This window comes from Gorilla gorilla, chromosome 6 (assembly GCF_029281585.2).
Source record: "Gorilla gorilla gorilla isolate KB3781 chromosome 6, NHGRI_mGorGor1-v2.1_pri, whole genome shotgun sequence".
Classification (NCBI taxonomy): Eukaryota; Metazoa; Chordata; class Mammalia; order Primates; family Hominidae; genus Gorilla; species Gorilla gorilla.
This window is the reverse complement of record NC_073230.2, coordinates 137,693,384-137,710,510: the sequence shown is the minus strand read 5'-3', so window position 1 is coordinate 137,710,510 and position 17,127 is coordinate 137,693,384. Positions and strand designations below refer to the sequence as shown.

The following is a 17,127-nucleotide window of genomic DNA, read 5'->3' as shown; positions in this document are numbered from 1 at the left end:
GGGCGAAGGTGCAGTGAAATGGCCATTTTCTTGTAGTATTAGTGGTGTTTAAAATGTATATAAGCCTTCCAGGATAAAGCTTGGAAATTTTTTTTAAATCATACAGACAGTGACTCATTATACTGCCTCCTCCAACTCCTGGCCTTAAGCAATCCTCCCACCTCAGCCTCCCAAAGTGCTGGAATTACAGGCTGACAGCCACCATGCCTGAAAGCTTTGCAATTTACATCAAGGGTAGTAAGAATGCTCATGCCCTGTGACTCACAGTAATCTCACTTCTGGAAATTTCATCTTTGGATATAATTCAAACTAAACAAAAGGTCATATGCACAAACACAGTGAAAATCTGGGAGCAATTTTTTTCTCTTTTTTAAAAAAATACGGAATGCTTCACAAATTTGCATGTCATTCTTTCACAGAGGCCATGCCAATCTCTCTATTGTTCCAACTTAAGTATGTGTGCTACTAAGGCAAGCATGAGTAATTTAAGATAGAGTGGTTAAGTGAAATAAGGAAGAATTATGGAGAATTTAAAAATCTATGCTATTTATAGGCACCTAGTAACAGCTCAGTAAATATTAGCTGCTACTATTATATTTTTATGGTAATTTCACTCAATTAAAAATTGTCATTAAAAATTACCATTGTCATGGAACATAACGTCTCCTACAGTATAATTGTACAATACAGATACAAACAGATACAATTTGTCCCTTGGTATATGGGGGGATTAGTTCCAGCTCTCCCATTTCTGTGTATACCAAAATCCATGCATACTCAAGTTTTCGAAGTCAGTCCAGTGGAATCCACATATAACACAAATGGGAAAATTAGTGAGGTGTGATGACAAGCACCTGTAGTCCCAGCTACCTGTGAGGCTGAGAAAGGAGGATTACTTGAGCCCAGGAGGCTGAGGCTGCAGTGAGCCACAACTGCACCACTGCACTCCAGTCTGGGCAACAGAGTGAGACAGAAGGCTGACTTTTTAATAGAATTTTTCTGTTCACTTGAAGATATGGTCAGGATTGTGGCATATGAAAATTCTTCATAAAATAACTATCTAATCCAATTAATGCTGGAATTGGGAACAGCAGAAGTGTCATCTCAGAGCTACTCACAATGAAAGGTGATGTCTGGGGCTCAGGTGTGTTGAGGTCCCCATGCCTGGACTATGGGTGCTGAGTGGGATTTACTTGTCCATCCATTTTCTATATTCCAGCACTGGGAAACTAGGGTTTATCCATCTTGATAAGATGTCATTTAAATTCCACTTCGCAAGAACCACAAATGGAAGAAAGGCCATGAAACCACAGGACAGTACTTGTTCTCAAGGGAATCTTCAGCTTAGGTGGCTCTGTAAAAGAGAAATTACATTGTTGAAAAATCGTTGCAGGTCAGGTGAGGTGGCTCATACCTATAATCCCAGCCCACTGGGAGACTAAGGCAGGAGGATCCCGTGAGGCCAGGAGTTCAAGACCAGCCTGAGCAACAGAGTGAAACCTCATCTCTACAAAAAATTAGAAAATGAACTGGGTGCGGTAAAACATTTGTATAGTCCCAGCTACTCTGGAGGCTGAAATAGGAGGATTGCTTGAGCCCAGGAAGTGGAAGCTGCAGTGAGCTCTGATCTCACCACTGCACTCCAGCCTGGGTGACAGAGTGAGACCCTGTCTCAAGACACACACACACACACACACACACACACACACACACCCCTAATCTCAGTCTGTCCAGCCTTGACTAATCAAAAGGGCTTCTGGTTACAGAAGAGGTATGCTCTTTTGTAGGACAGGGAGAGACCAGCAAGCTTGTTCACAGACTTTTCCTCATCCTCCGCTTAGTTTTCCAAGAACCCTCACAGTGGAAATGGAGTCTCTGGGAAAATGACCTAAATCTTTGGGTTACCAGGGGAGAAATATGCCTCCTTTGTCAATTAATAAATGGAACACCTGCCTTAAAATCCAGGGAGTTCTGCTAGAATGGATCACTCCCTAAGACCCTGACCTATGCATGGAACATGAAAAACTGAAGTTTAACCGGGCGCGGTGGATCACGCCTGTAATCCCAGCACTTTGGGAGGCAGAGGCGGGCGGATCACCTGAGGTCAAAAGTTCTAGACCAGCCTGGCCAACATGGTGAAACCCCGTCTCTACTAAAAATACAAAAATTAGTTGGGCATGGTGGTGGACGCCTGTAATCCCAGCTACTCGGGAGGCTGAGGCAGGAAGATCGCTTGAACCCGGAAGGCAGAGGTTGCAGTTACTTCTAGAAGAATTTCCATTAGCCCTCTGAAATCCTTCAACATTCATGAAGGCCAAAGAGTTTTCACCTAATTTAATCTGATGGGTATGTGACAAGAGTCTTTCTAGGGAACAGAGACTCCCAAACCGTTCAGCTGGGAAGTGAGGAGAGAATTTGTTACTCAAAATCAAAGGGAAATGAAAAGAGGCCAATACAGAATGTCATTATTCTTTCTTGGCGGGGAATGGATTCCAGAGTCATTCTGTGACCTTTACATGACCTCCTTATTAGCATCTAAAAGCTTCCAGTGTAGGATGCAGCCAGCTAGGTTCTCTTCTAATGTAATAAAATTTGCTTCAGCAAATCTTATGTAGAGCCATCTCCAGACTCCAGAAATAATAGGCTATAAATTACTGGATCTCCAATTTGATATAATGAAGTATAAGCACGGTCCTGAATGACTCCTCTACATACTACTCTGGGTGGCTTGAAGTGAATTTGATACAAGAACTGGAGCGAGCGCAAAGCCAAGCCAGATCTAGGATTAATGTGCTTGGGCCCAGCTCCTCACTACTCACCTATGAGTCCAGTTCCAGAACCCAAGTAGAGGGTGGGGAAACAAGGCTTCTGACTTTTTTCCCTAATGTCTGCATTTCTTTCACATTTCTTATCTCTTTGCAAAGAAACTAAACAGGCTCAACTGAAATAACTAAATGATTAAACCCTATACAGAGAATCTCCAAAGACTGACAAAATATCATTCAAGACTGTTACACAGACAACCTTGAGGATGACTTGATGTACCAGTGATCTACAATATTTGGGATCATTCCAAATTCCCATCAAGGATCTGCCTATATCAACACAAGAGCCAAAGACCAACCATTCAAATGGGCCCTGCTGCCAAGCCTTTTTTTTTTTTTACAATGCCATCTCTTCATATTGTTCCATTTAACAAAACTGCAGCCCTTCATCTATCCTTAAGTCCCTTGGCCAATGGTACAGAGCCAGAGTATGCTACTCCCTAGCAGGAAATCAACAGGATGACCTACTAAACACCATTCAGAAGATGCTAAGACCCATGAATTGCAACAGGAAAGAAAAGACAGAATTAGTCAGACAGGTACATGCTGTGCCAAAAATGCACTACAGCCCCCACCCAATTCTGCCTAATCCTAGCTGCGCTGACACCAACCTGATGAGACAGGCCTGTAAGATCTCACACTAAAACAGAAACTCCTGAACTGGGTTCTTTCGAACCCAGGAAGCAGCAGTAAATCATTAAAGAACAGATAAGTTCTTAAGGTGAGGGAGAGTTTCAGATAAATGGAATGCTGGTAGAACACAGGGCCCAAAGGAGCAAAAGTTAACCTAAGCCCAGGTAGAACCTTGTTTACTAGAGTATTAGGCACTGGTTGGGGCAACTATTCTAACCAGAGAAACTGGCTTCAGTGAGGGCAAGTTGGCAATCCAAGGTATAGCATGCATAGGGCTGGAAAAATTCAGGGTGACTGAAGCAAAAGCTTCCGAACCAGAAAGACCACATCTAGGGGTAGAGCACAAAACTCTCAAGAGATGAATCTTTGTAAGAGTGAGGCAGAACTATATAGCAGTTTTAGGAGATCTGTTGGTGCCTAGCAAGAGCTCCAAACGGGCTATATGCAGGGATGCAGGCTGTAGTCTCAGGAGAGGAGGTTCACAAAAGTCATTCAGTCCAAGACCTCAAACTGTGTTCTCTACTAAAAGGAATCAAGGTTCCCTAGAGAAATGGCTGACTCCATGTATGGTGCAGTATATTGATCCTGGAACATCTTTTTTGCCAGAAAGCAAGGAAGCCATCAAAGTCCAACAGGATCACGTCAAAAAGACATGAAAGTCAACTTGAAGAGATAATTATTAACCTAGATAAGACAATGTAAGCATCCAAAACAATAAAGACTGCAATGGCCTGAAATACATCAAATGCAAACAATAATCTATGACTTCATAATGGTATTCAGAAAAAAAACTATTGGTCATTAGAGGGAAGGTTACTAGGTCACTAACTTACTACTCTGAAAAGTGACTTAAGATGAGAGGTAGGGTGGAGAATTAGCTATTTATTCAGTTTTTCCTGTACAAACATAAATTTTTAGGGAGACTGAAGCAGATGAAACAAATCTGGAAAAATGGAGGTAACTGCTTAATCTGTGGGTTGGGTGCATGGAGGTTCAACATATTTCTTTTGTGTATATTTGAACCCCCTACAAAAAAAGCACAAGACAGAATGTGAGCCAAACAGCTTAGGGTTTAGGCAAGGCTTCTGCCTACAAGAGACACTACGATATGAGGGGTAGTTTTAGCCCTGATGGGCTGAGCCAACTGGAGGTATATAGGGAGGTGCTAAATTGCAGAGGTATCATGTTGCCCAGCACTTGATCAAATCCTAGATTATAGGTCTGCTTGGTAGCATGCTTCCTAGGTAGTGGATCTGAGGTTACCTATAGAACTTCCTTTGCAGTCATAATTCGCTCAGAAACTACAAAAGTGCTTGCTCTTGAAAATGGAGTCTGTCTTTGTCCATTTCATGCTTCTATAAAAGAATACCACAGACTGCATAATTTATAAAAAGGAAGGAAAGAAAAAAGGAAGGAAGGAGGGAAGGAGGGAAAAAGGGAAGGAGGGAAGGAAAGGCAGGAAGGGAAGGAAGGAAAGGAAGGAAGGGAAAGAGGGAAAGAGGGAAGGAGGAAGGGAGGGAAGGAGGGAGGGAGAGAGAAAGGGAGGGAGGGGAAGGGAAGAAAAGGGAGGAGAAGGGAAAGGAGGAAGGAAAGGAAAGGAAAGGAAAAAATTTTATTTCTTAACAGTTCTGGATGTTAGGAAGTCCAAGGTTGAGGGGCCTGCATCTGGTAAGGGTCTTCTTGCTGCATCATCCCACTACAGAAGGCAGAAGGAAAAGAGAGTGCAAGAAAGCAAGAGGGCAAAAGGGGCTGAACTCTGTTTTATAATAAGCCCACTCTGTGATTACTAATCTATTACCACAATAACGACATTAACTCATTCATGAAGGCTATTTTATTAGGCCCCACATCCCAACTGTTGCATTGAGGATTCAGTTTCCAGCACATAAACTTTGGGGGACACATTTAAACCATAGCAGAGCACTTATGTTAATTCAACCAAGAGGAGCTGGGAAAATCAAAGGCATGAGAAAGACAGCAAAAGCTAGCAGAGAGAAATGCACAGGTTAAGGAAAAAAGTCACAATGAATCCTGTAGTGCAGGCTACTTTATCAAAAGCACCTAAAAAAGATCTCATTAACTCCCCCAGCTCACCTCCACCCACATCTAAAGAGCCACACACAGCACCACCAAAGGCAGCACAATGAGAACAGCATTCTCCTCAACAGACAAGCTGGGAGTATCTAGACAGCTGACCTCAATAGCTCCAGAACAGCCCTAAAACAGCTCCTCCCTAACCACCACTCAAGTCACCAGCTTGGAAAGTATTCAGGAAACCCAAATCCTGACACACCACTAAGAAACAACTTAAAACAGCAAAGAACAACCCATTTAAACGGCAATGCCAGCTGCTGGGAAAAAAAGGAACAATGAGTAGAGGAGAAACAGACCTCCTGGGGTCCACCAAGACCCAGTCTCTCAGCTTCAGCACTTTCAAATGCAGAATCCATACCCCTCTGGGGCCTGTGGAGCTCCACAAGGCATGTTGTCCTCAAAGATAAATAAGCAGGAAGCCGGCTAGAAAACCACTAAGGGTATTATTCTTTAAAGAATCTTTATAGGGTCAAAGAGGAATGGGTCTTAACTGGCTATGTGAACTCCCCACAGATTCTGAGGATGATGTCAGTATCCCTTTCCAGATGTGTTTAACACTTTGCAGTCACTTGTATTCCTGCCACTGAGTGCCAGTGCTTTGCTAATTTGAACTGATTCCAGCTCACGCTGACCCCAGCTCGCTGGCTGTTACCATTAGCCAAGACTGTCACCCATACTGTACCCTTTCAAAGAGTCCTAAAAACAGCTCTTCACCTACTCTTCCGAGACAAGTAAAAATGTCTGCCAAAGAAATGGGGAAAAAAGATTCAGATAGTGAAAACAATTAACATACTAATAAGAGAGCAAAAAGCAAAGGGGGAGGAGAAACTAGGAAAATCATATATGGGCTCACACCTATTTCCAAAGCTGGGCTAATGTCCTTTTGCTTGTGTCTGAATAAGGCACCAATTTTCAGCTGCTAATGAAAAAAAAAGAAAAAGAGAAAGAAGCAGGCCCAGGCCCGGCGCGGTGGCTCATGCCTGTAATCCCAGCACTTTGGGAGGCGGAGGCGGGTGGATCACCCAAGGTTAGGAGTTCTAGACCAGCCTGGTCAACATGGTGAAACACCATCTCTACTAAAAATACAAAAAATTAGCCAGGCGTGGTGGCGCATGCCTGTAAATCCAGCTACTCAGGAGGCTGAGGCAGGAGAACTGCTTGAACCCGGAAGGCAGAGAATGTGGTGACCTGAGATCACGCCATTGCCCTCAAGCCAGGGCAATGAGAACAAAATTCGGTAAAAACAAAACAAAACAAAACCACCATAAAATAACTCAGACTTAATTAAATACAACCCTAGTGGTGAATGACTAAAGATGGATTACTCATAACAGAGATAACAGTCCAATAAGAATCCAAGAATCTTACCTTTTAATAACAAAAAAATCCTTTCCTTCGAAAGTAATATCCTCTCAAGGCCAGGAATTCCATTAGTAGAAAGCCTTCCTAAAAAACAAAATTCCTGGCCAGGCATGGGTTCATGTCTGTAATCTCAGCACTCTGGGAGGCAGAGGCGGGAAGATCACTTGACGTCAGGAGTTCGAGACTGGCCTGGCCAACGTGGTGAAACCCCATCTCCACTAAAAATACAAAAATTAGCCTGGTGTGGTGGTGGGTATCTGTAATCCCAGCGACTTGGGAGGCTAAGGCAGGAGAATTTCTTGAACCCAGGAGGCAGAGGTTGCAGTGACCAGCAAGGTTGCGCCATTGCACCCCAGCCTGGGCGATAAGAGTGAAAACTCCATCTCAAAAAAAAAAAAAAAATTCCTTCGGGAAGGCCTTCTACATAAAAATCTTCAACATGAGACTGGAAAAAAGGGTATGGGATCATCACCGGACCTTTGGCTTTTACAGCTCGAGCTATAAGAACAAAAAGAAAAAGGGATATCATTTAAACACAGTATGTAGAAAAGAATAATTATTGAATCTGTACTGGTCTTTAACTTTTACACTTTGATCTTTAACTCTGTTATTGTGATTAAGTCCAAAGAAAAATACTATGAGTAAAATAAAAAGAACACCAAAAATGCTAATATTCTGTTTACCAAAGCCTGTAGTGAAATATCCCATTAAATCCAAGTGCAGTGACTCACACCCATAATCCCAGCACTTTGGGAGGCTGAGGTGGGTGAATCTCCTGAAGTCAGGAGTTCGAGGCCAGCCTGGCCAACATGGTGAAACCCCAACTCTACTACAAATACAAAAATTAGGCAGGCGTGGTGGCAGAGGCCTGTAGGCCTGTAGGAGGCCGAGGCAGGGAGAATTGCTTGAACCCAGGAGGTGAGCTTGCCATGAGCTGAGAGATCATACCACTGCACTCCAGCGTGGGCGACAGAACAAAACTTCAACTTACAAAAAAAAAAAAAACAAAACAGCTAGCAGGTGACATTTGCTACGGGGAGACTAGGGATATGATCTTGCTGCAATCCTTCCATTTTAGTAAATCTAAACAGTGTGAATCCATTCTGTTTCGTCCCCACTCCACTCCAGAGCCGAAACAAGAAAATCTTATATTTCTATTTCTTTAAAAACATATCTAACTAAATCATCTAATTAAAAGATAATATGCATGGTTCCATACTCTAAAAGAAAACTTATGTCCTGCATATCATGGACATTTGATGAATGCTTATTCAGTTGACTGGTGTAGACTTCAATAATAACCTGTTCAATGCATTATGCCAGATGAATCTTGCATCTCAGAAGTAGAACAAATATTGTTCTTTCAGTTTTGTCTACCCATAAATGCAATATTTACTAATAAAAAGAAAATGAGTTTATTGTTCTAGAGAGTATGAGAATTTTGACAACATGAATTCTCCTGTCCTAGGACATAATTAATACTTAGAGGCATAATATTTCATGTGGAAGCTACCATTAAATCAATGTTAAGTGTTAATTACTTCACATAATCTTCTAATCTGACTTAAGACTGAAGACGTACCTCACGAAGCTGATTTATCAAGTTGTAAATCTTCACCTGTTGAATTCATAAGTTCACGTCTGAAAGGTGAGAATAAATACTTAATATTCACTAGGCAATATTCAGCAAAGTAATATCCACTAGTACATATTTAATATTTCATCATGAACTATGGGTGTGAAGAGAAAAGACAGGCTGGGCACAGTGGCTCACACCTGTAATCCCAGCAGTTTGGGAGGCCGAGGCAGGCAGATCATGAGGTCGGGAGTTCGAGACCAGCCTGGCCAACATGGTAAAACCCCGTCTGTACTAAAAATACAATAATTAGCTGGGCATGGTGGCAGGCACCTGTAATCCCAGCTACTTGGCAGGCTGAGGCAGGAGAATTGCCTGAACCCAGGAGGTGGAGGTTGCAGAAATCACGATCACGCCACTGCATTCCAGCCTGGGCAAAAGAGCAAGATTCTGTCTCAATCAATCAATCAATAAAAATATAAGGAGGAATGATTTACTGTGTATTTATATGTCTGGTATTATGTGAGGCACTTTACTATCTTATCAAATCTTCGGGACAGATCTTCAGTTCTCATGACCACAAAAGAGGATACTAAAGCTCAGACAGGAGAAGAGACATGGCCAGCCTGTGTCCCCAGGGCCTATGGTCTTACCACTAGGTTACAGTGTTTCCAGGTATCACATGTTGTGAGATTTTTGCTTTAAAATGAACCAAAAAAAACCAAAGGCGAAAAAGGCATAAGCTATTAAAAAGTGGGAGAAACACTAAGAGAACCTTAAGCATGTAACTAAAAATATTATGGAAATGTTATTGAACTCATTAGCAAATTTAATGCTAGGTTTTCATTGAGAAGTAGGTTATATTACTCACAACGAAGAAAAATGTTCATTTTAAGTATATTAACATAAATACCATCAATATGGTTTGTCATGTTTAAATGTTCACTTAAAGCAATTCAGTTAAAATTCTGCATATCATACAATTTTATAGTTTGCTAGTAGGTTACAAGTAAATAGTCATCCAAATAAAAACATCATGTGTTTTCCACTGGTTGTTGCTCTTTTTAGGTGAGCATTTGATGTACACCAACAGAGAGAGGATAATAACAAATCGTTAATTTCTTTCATCATTATGTAAAGGTGGCTTCAGGATAGAATAGTATAAGGGCAATGATGAATTTGAAATCTAACATCAATTCAGTGATGCATCAAGATAAAAGTAGAGACAATAGGGGCACCTTGGTGAGTACTGAACATTTTATTTATTTATTTATTTATTTTGAGATGGAGTTTTGCTCTTTTTGCCCAGGCTAGAGTGCAATGGTGCAACCTCGGCTCACCACAACCTCTGCCTCCTGGGTTCAAGCCATTCTCCTGCCTTGGCCTCCCGAATAGCTGGGATTACAGACATGTGCCACCATGCCCGTCTAATTTTGTATTTTTAGTAGAGACGGGGTTTCTCCATGTTGGTCAGGCTGGTCTCGAACTCCCGACCTAGATATCTGCCTGCCTTGGCCTCCCAAAGTGCTGGGATTACAGGTGTGAGCCACCGCGCCCAGATGAATTCCAAATTTAACAAAGTAGACTAAGAGAAACAATTCATTAAAAAAAATAATATTTGGCCAGGCATGGCGGCTCACACCTGTAATCCCAGCACTTTGGGAGGCTGAGGTGAGTGGATCAGGAGGTCAGCAGTTCAAGACCAGCCTAGCCAAGATCATGAAACCCCATCTCTACTAAAAATACAAAAATCAGCCAGGCGTGGTGGCTGGCGCCTGTAATCCCAGCTGCTCAGGAGGCTGAGGCAGAGAACTGCTTGAATCCGGGAGGCAGAGGTTGCAGTGAGCCGAGATCGTGCCACTGCACTCCAGCCTGGGCGACAGAGTGAGGCTCTGTCTCAAAAAAAAAAAATAAATAATTCAATGAAATCCCTAAGATCCAGGGCTTTACAATAAATATGTAAATAAATTTCCAATCTCCATACTGAAAGTTTAAAAGAAATGCTAACTAATAATTAAAGAAATACAACTTTTCCTCAGCTTTGCAGCAATCTAGAAACAAAGTGTGTAGACACTACAAAGCACCTTCCAAGGAGAAACGTGTAAGGATGGCATGACTCGCCGGCAGCTCTGGGCTTGTCCACGGTACCCCCATGATGAACAGTAACTCCACTGTGTAAACGCCCATGAACATAAGATTACAGGACTTTTCCAGTTTAGACATAACATATTTTCTTTCAGACAATTCTTCAATTTGTTTACGTAGATCAGCGATACGATTATTCCATTTCTCTGAAAATCAAGCAAAAGTTGATTCTCAATAATACGTCCCTATGTCAGAGCAGCACTAACATATAATGACTTATTTCATATATTTTACATTCTAACAGTCCATATCATTTTACTGCTTTCAAAAAAAAATTTCCCTTTTTTGGTGGTTCTTAGAATTGGTTTAATGGGAGACTATTAGAGAAGCTGAAAAGCAGGAGGGCAGAAAAGTTCAATCAAATTAAACACAATAACAGGGAGGTCACCACGAGGAGGTCTCCAGGGGTCTTTTAGCAAACTTCCTAAAACACGTCTCAGCTGTGTGAAATAAGACTTTACAGCAGCCAGGTGCAGTGGTGCAGGCCTGTAATCCCAGCACTTTGGCAGCAGAGGCAGGCGGATCGCTTTGAGCTCAGGGCAACATAGCCAAAACCCCCCTCCCTAGCCCCACCCCCACCCCGTCCCTACCAAAAATACAAAACAGCAGGGCATGGTGGCGGGTGCCTGTAGTCCCAGCTACTCAGGAGGCTGAGGCAGGAGAATCACTTGAACCCAGGAGGCAGACGTTGCAGTGAGCCAAGACCACGCCACTGCCAGCCTGGATGACAGAGCAAGACTCCACCTCAAAAAAACAAAAACAAAAACACAAGGTTAAGAGGGACCCCAGACCTTACAGATACAAGTTTAAGAGGGAACCCTAAGCAAAAAATGCCAACCCTTTTTCTCCCAATCATTGAAACACCAGGAGGGTGTAATAGTTTTGCAGCCTAGCTGTAGCAGGCTGATGCCCCCAAGATGCCCATATCCTAATCCCGGGAACTGGTGAACATGACCTTATATGGCAAAAGGGGCTTTGCAGATATAATGAAGTTAAGGGTCTTTGGCTTTTGGGGTTGATGTACTCACTCCGATCCTCATAAGAGCAGAGCAAGTGATGGAGAGGGTGGGAGGTGTAGTGACAGAAGCAGGAAACTCCAGTCATTCGAGACGGGCAGCACAAGCTGAGGAGTGCAGGCCACCTCCACGGCCAGGAAACGGATTCTCCCGCAGAGCCTCGGAAGCCACCGACCCTGCTCCCACCTTGACTCAGTAGGACTTACTGTAGAACTCTGGCCTTCAGACCTGTAAGGGAATACATTTTGGTTGTTTTAAGTCACTAAGTGTGTGGTAATTTGTTGCAGCAGCCACAGGAAACTAGTATTGTAGTGAAGCCTCAAAACCCCCCTGAAGGGGCTGGGCTCAGTGGCTCATGCCTGTAATCCCGGCACTTTGGGAGGCCGAGGTGGGTGGATCACTTGAGGTCAGGAGTTCGAGACCAGCCTGGCCAACATGGCAAAATGCCATCTATACAAAAAATACAAAAATTAGCCGGGCATGGTGGCACATGCCTGTAATCTCAGCTACTCAGGTGGCTGAGACAGGAGAATTGTTTGAACCCGGGGGGCGGAGGTTGCAGTGAACTGAGATTCCACCACTGCACTCCAGCCTGGGTAACAGAGCGATGCTCCATCTCGAAAACAAAACAAAACAAAAAAACTCCACCTGAAGGTTTCCAGTTCTGCCAGCAGTCTCCCACCCAGCCCCCAGAAGCAGACACTCCATTGCTGTGGGCCATGGACAGGCAGAAGGAAGCGCCTCCTCATGGCAGAGGCCTACCCAGGAGAAACCCAAGGGAAGGCACTGCCGGGTTGGCCCCTCTCTGCCAAGGCCATATTCTTTTTTTTTTTTTTGAGGCCCACTTTCACTCTGTCTCCCAGACTGGAGTGCAGGGGCACAATCTCGGCTCACTTCGACCTCTGCCTCCCCAGTTCAGGTGATTCTCCTGCCTCAGCCTCCTGAGTAGCTGGGATTACAGGAGTGTAGCATGCCTAGCTAATTTTTGTATTTCTAGTAGAGATGGGGTTTTGCCATGTTGCCCAGGCTGGACTCGAACTCCTTGCCTCAAGTAGTCCACCTGTCTCAGCCCCCCAAAGTGCTGGGATTACAGGTGTGAGCCACTGAACCCAGCATTTGCCAAGACCTTTGATGGCCGGCTTTTTCCAGGTGATCAGTCCTTGTCTGGTCTGCCTCTGCCCCACTCTCCTTCTCACCTAGTTGGAATCCCTAGCTACTTTTCAGTAGAGGAGAGTGTGTACCCTAATCCCAGCTTGGTTCAGATCTGCATTTAACTCATGGAACCTGGCTGCTCCCCAGGTCCTGAAGAAAAAAAGGGTCTCTCTGTGGGTATGATAAAGGATGGGCCTGTCCCCAGGACCCTGTGAGAGGGAAGCCCAATGTCCCACCAGGTTGGCAGGGCTGGGGAAGGGAAAGTGTTATGGTAGCCCCAAGAAAAAAAAGAGGCAGCAGAGGGAGCAGGCCAGCGCTCACATGGAACTCATGCCACTGCCTGAGTGAGGGGAGGGAGGAGTGCATGCCAGTGACGTCAGGGGGCAGAGAGGCGCAGTACCAGGGCGGCTTTCCCCCTCACTTCCTGCCATGTTACTCTGATCGCCTCCAGGTGAGCCTGCCCACTTTGTGCCCAGGGGCCTGCAGAAAACCACAGCTCCCCATGGTTACAGCCCCAGGAGTAGGGCAGAGCAGGGAGGAGTCCTGGACAGAGGAGAGGCAGGGGCAGGAGGGAGTGGGCCTCAAACTCCAGGAGGGGGCCCTTCTCATGGGTCCTGCTTTCTGGCTTCTCCTTCCTTACCCCTGGGCTGATCACTCGGGAAAGAACTGAGACAAAGTTTCTCACCCTCAGGCCCAAGGGGTTTAATTACTGGGCCCTTATGGAGGTGTGAGCCCCCTGAAAGGATGCAAGGTTTTGTTTTGTTTTGTTTTTTGAGACAGAGTTTCGCTCCTGTCGCCCAGGCTGGAGTGCAGTGGCGTGATCTCACTATACTACAACCTGCGCCTCCCGGGTTCAAGTGATTCTCCTGCCTCAGCCTCCGGAGTAGCTGGGATTACAGGTGGCTGCCACCACGCCTGGCTAATTTTTTGTATTTTTAGTAGAGACAGGGTTTCACCATGTTGGGCAGGCTGGTCTTGAACTCCTGACCTCAGGTGATCCGACTGGCTCCGCCTCCCAAAGTTCTGGGATTACATGAGCCACTGTGCTTTGCCACGATGAAAGGTTTTGTGTGGAGAGCATGTACATGCCTTTCTGGGAAAACAGTCCACAGCTCTTATTCTCAGCAGGCTTCACAGTCAAAAAAGGTTAGAACTCTTGCTACAGAGCTGTGGAAGCAGCTAGGTGAGGGGCCTGCCAAGGGCACTCTGGGCACTACCTGGGCACTCTCGAGCCCATCATTCCCTAGGCAGGCTGCACTGCTTGGTATTTGCAGAGCTGAGGGGGTGGGGCATGTGGGGACTGTGAAATCGCCCTGAGATGACCCACAGTCCTCAGCTGGGAAGTGAGCGGTGCATCTCCTGCAGCGTCCTCCATCCCTGGAGCCATGGGGCCAGGAGAACTGGCCCTTGCAGCAAGTGAAAAGCCTATTATTGACTCCCTCCCTAGCCATGTAGACAGTGAACCAAGACACTCATATCAGGTAAATGCCTTGGTCTCTGTCACCAAGGTGACCAGTAGGGCATTCCCAGAAACAGTGAAGGTCCTCACACCAAGATATGCACCTGGCCACCTGAGGAAAGAGAAAGGACTATCTGAGGGGATGGGGCTGAGCTGGGTGTGGAGTGGTCCTTGTGGGTCTTGGTGAGTGGTAGGGGGAGCAGCATGAGCCAGGCCTCGAGTCAGAAGGACAACCAGGAGATAGCCTGGAAAAAGAGCGGAACCACAAGGGCTCAAGGCTGGCCAGAGGGGAGGTGGGATAGGCTGCAAAGTCCTGAGGTCTGAAGATTGGCCCTGGCAGGAAGAAACCAGGTAAGGTGGGGTGTTACCTACACCCTCGGGGCCAAATGCAGGCCAGAGCCGGCCAATTACCAGGCCCTTAGGGAGGTGTGAGCCCCTTGAAATGATGCAAGGTTTTTTGTTTTGTTTTGGAGATGGAGTTACGCTCTTGTCGCACAGGCTGGCACCTTTGCCCAGAGCAGGCACCAAGATTTCTGGCTCTGGGTGTGAGCTCAGTCTGGGGAAAAGCCCCAGCCCCCACCAGGACCACCTACCCCCTAGACTACCTCAGGTGCTGAGCCCAAGCCAGGGGCAGGAAGCTAGACTGATGCCTAGGGTAATCCCAACAAAGTCCCTGGTTCCCCGCAGCTATGGGGCTGACGGGGAATTACAGCCCAAACCCCAGATACTGGCTCTCAAACTAACACTGAGCCCTCAGTGCCCACAGGGAGATACAATCAGCGCACTTTCCAGATGGGGAAATAGGCTCAGAGAAGTGCAACAGCCTTGCCCAATGCCCCAGACCAGGGCTCCAGGCCCAGAGTGTTCTTTTGTCACTGTGTCCAGAGGGCAGCAGCTGCTGTGATGTACCCACCTGAGCCTGGCAGCTTTCTCCAACTTTGGAAGCCCAGGAGCATGGCCCCTGTCCACAGATGCACCTGGCATGAGGCGTGCCCAGAGGGACAGAGGCAGATGAGTTTCGTCTCCTCCACTGGATTGTGAGGGCCTAGAAGGAGACAAGGGTCTGCTTGAGAAGGCAGTGAATAGTGAGCAAACTGAGGCAGTGCCCCTCTGGATGGATCCGCAGTGCCTGGATGGAACGTGGCTCAGACAGAGCTCAGTTCTGCAGGTCCCTGACACATGGAGAGTTCACAGCTACCAAGTGTAGGAGTCTGGATTCAAAGCCAACAGCGTGACTCCAAAGTCCCTGCCCTAGCCCCTGGACCACCCTTGCAGGCCCATCAGATGCCCAGGCCAGCAGCACAGCCGGCCAAGACCACGGAAACTTGGGGAGCCTCAGAGCACCCCCAGGTATTCCAACCTAATCCTGGTACCCCTGCCTCTCACCACACTTCTTCCTGCTTTAACCTCAACCCCTACACAAAGCCTGGGCCACTTAATGTGGCATCAAACAGATGCCTCAATAAATCAGAGTCTAATCTTGAAAAAAAAAAAAGACTTAACAGATATACAATTGCACATTAGAATGCTAAAGACCATAAACATATAAAAACTTAAAGTACATATAAATTCAATATATATCCAATCATTGTGACTATGACACAGTAGAATACTAAAATACTATTTTCAAAATGTATACAAGCTTAATGTTCTATGTATTCAAACTATTTATTCAAAATACAAATCATCAACATAATTTGCCACTAATATTCAGTCCCTTCACAGGACACATGATTCACTGGGAGTTAATAAATTAGCAGCCGGCAGGCAGTGACACACAGCAAAAATGAAAACCAAGAGGTGAAATAGTTCTGAAATAAAGGTTTTAAAGCTAACAGAAATCACTGAATTACTAAGTCATTAGCACTAATTTTGAGCCAACTAACTAATTAATATGAGATGATACAATGTCCTATACTTTGGTAAATACAGACTATGTTTAAACAATGTCTGTAACGTGACTTTCAAAATGCTCCTGGCTTTACAAAGATGTGATTAAGATGTAGTAACACATGCTAAATCATTTCCCCCTGCAGAGCATGTGGTAACTTTCATCAGTCACATTGAGAATCCAGAAGATAAAGGAAAAGGTCGTGGATTTCGCTGAGAACTTACCAGAGTTGAACTCCCTCATTTTCCGTTCCCCAGCATTGGCGGGTTCTGGGACTGGTGGCTGTGGTGGCTCGTTGGTCTTTGTCTCTTAGAAGGTGGGGAATAAATCATCATCTTGAAAAAGAAAAAATGGTCATTACTGAAGGAACCATCTTAGGTTACAGCCACCTCTGGGTCAATTCCCAACATTCAAAAGCTGAGCAGGGCTTTAAAGCTATCTTATTAATAATTATTTCTGTATTGCGAACTTCAGCATACTTTCTTCTAGTTACATTTGAAATGTTATTCTTTTGGTATGTGCTCAAGTGAATACTGCTTTTTCCTCCGTCTTGCTTCATTACTTTTTAGTTTACTTCATTTGAATCACCATTGTAAGTCTCCCCTTCTCCTCAAAAAACTTTCAAATTGCTGCCAAGAACTATGTTCTATTTTAAGGCTTTTGAGAAAAAACTTTCAATGAAGATAGCCACCTAAAGTTATACAAATATAGAAGAAACGGGATAAAATAAAGCTTAGATTGGAAAAAATATTTAAGATTATACAAAATTCAAGCATAAACAAGGGAAGCTGAGTAATTGTATGTTCAAATACTTTTAACAAGTGCAAAACATGTAGGCTTAAAGAAATAGAGCTGGCTAGGCATGGTGGTTCACGCCTGTAATCCCAGCACTTTGGGAGGCCGAGACGGGTGGATCACTTGAGGTCAGAAGTTCAAGACCAGCCTGGCCAACATGGCGAAACCCCGCAATTCCT

The 17,127-nt window shown here is 44.9% G+C and overlaps 1 non-coding gene and 1 pseudogene across 1 annotated transcript; both read right to left on the bottom strand.

The window, feature by feature from the left end:
* The window catches only part of LOC115934555 (putative uncharacterized protein FLJ46235), a 47,506-nt pseudogene extending 32,199 nt beyond the window's left edge, over positions 1 to 15,307 (bottom strand).
* Positions 375 to 478, bottom strand: LOC115932233 (U6 spliceosomal RNA). Its single transcript, XR_004068550.2, has one exon. It is a non-coding gene; the product is annotated as a U6 spliceosomal RNA (small nuclear RNA).
* Positions 15,308 to 17,127: the final 1,820 nt, after the last annotated feature.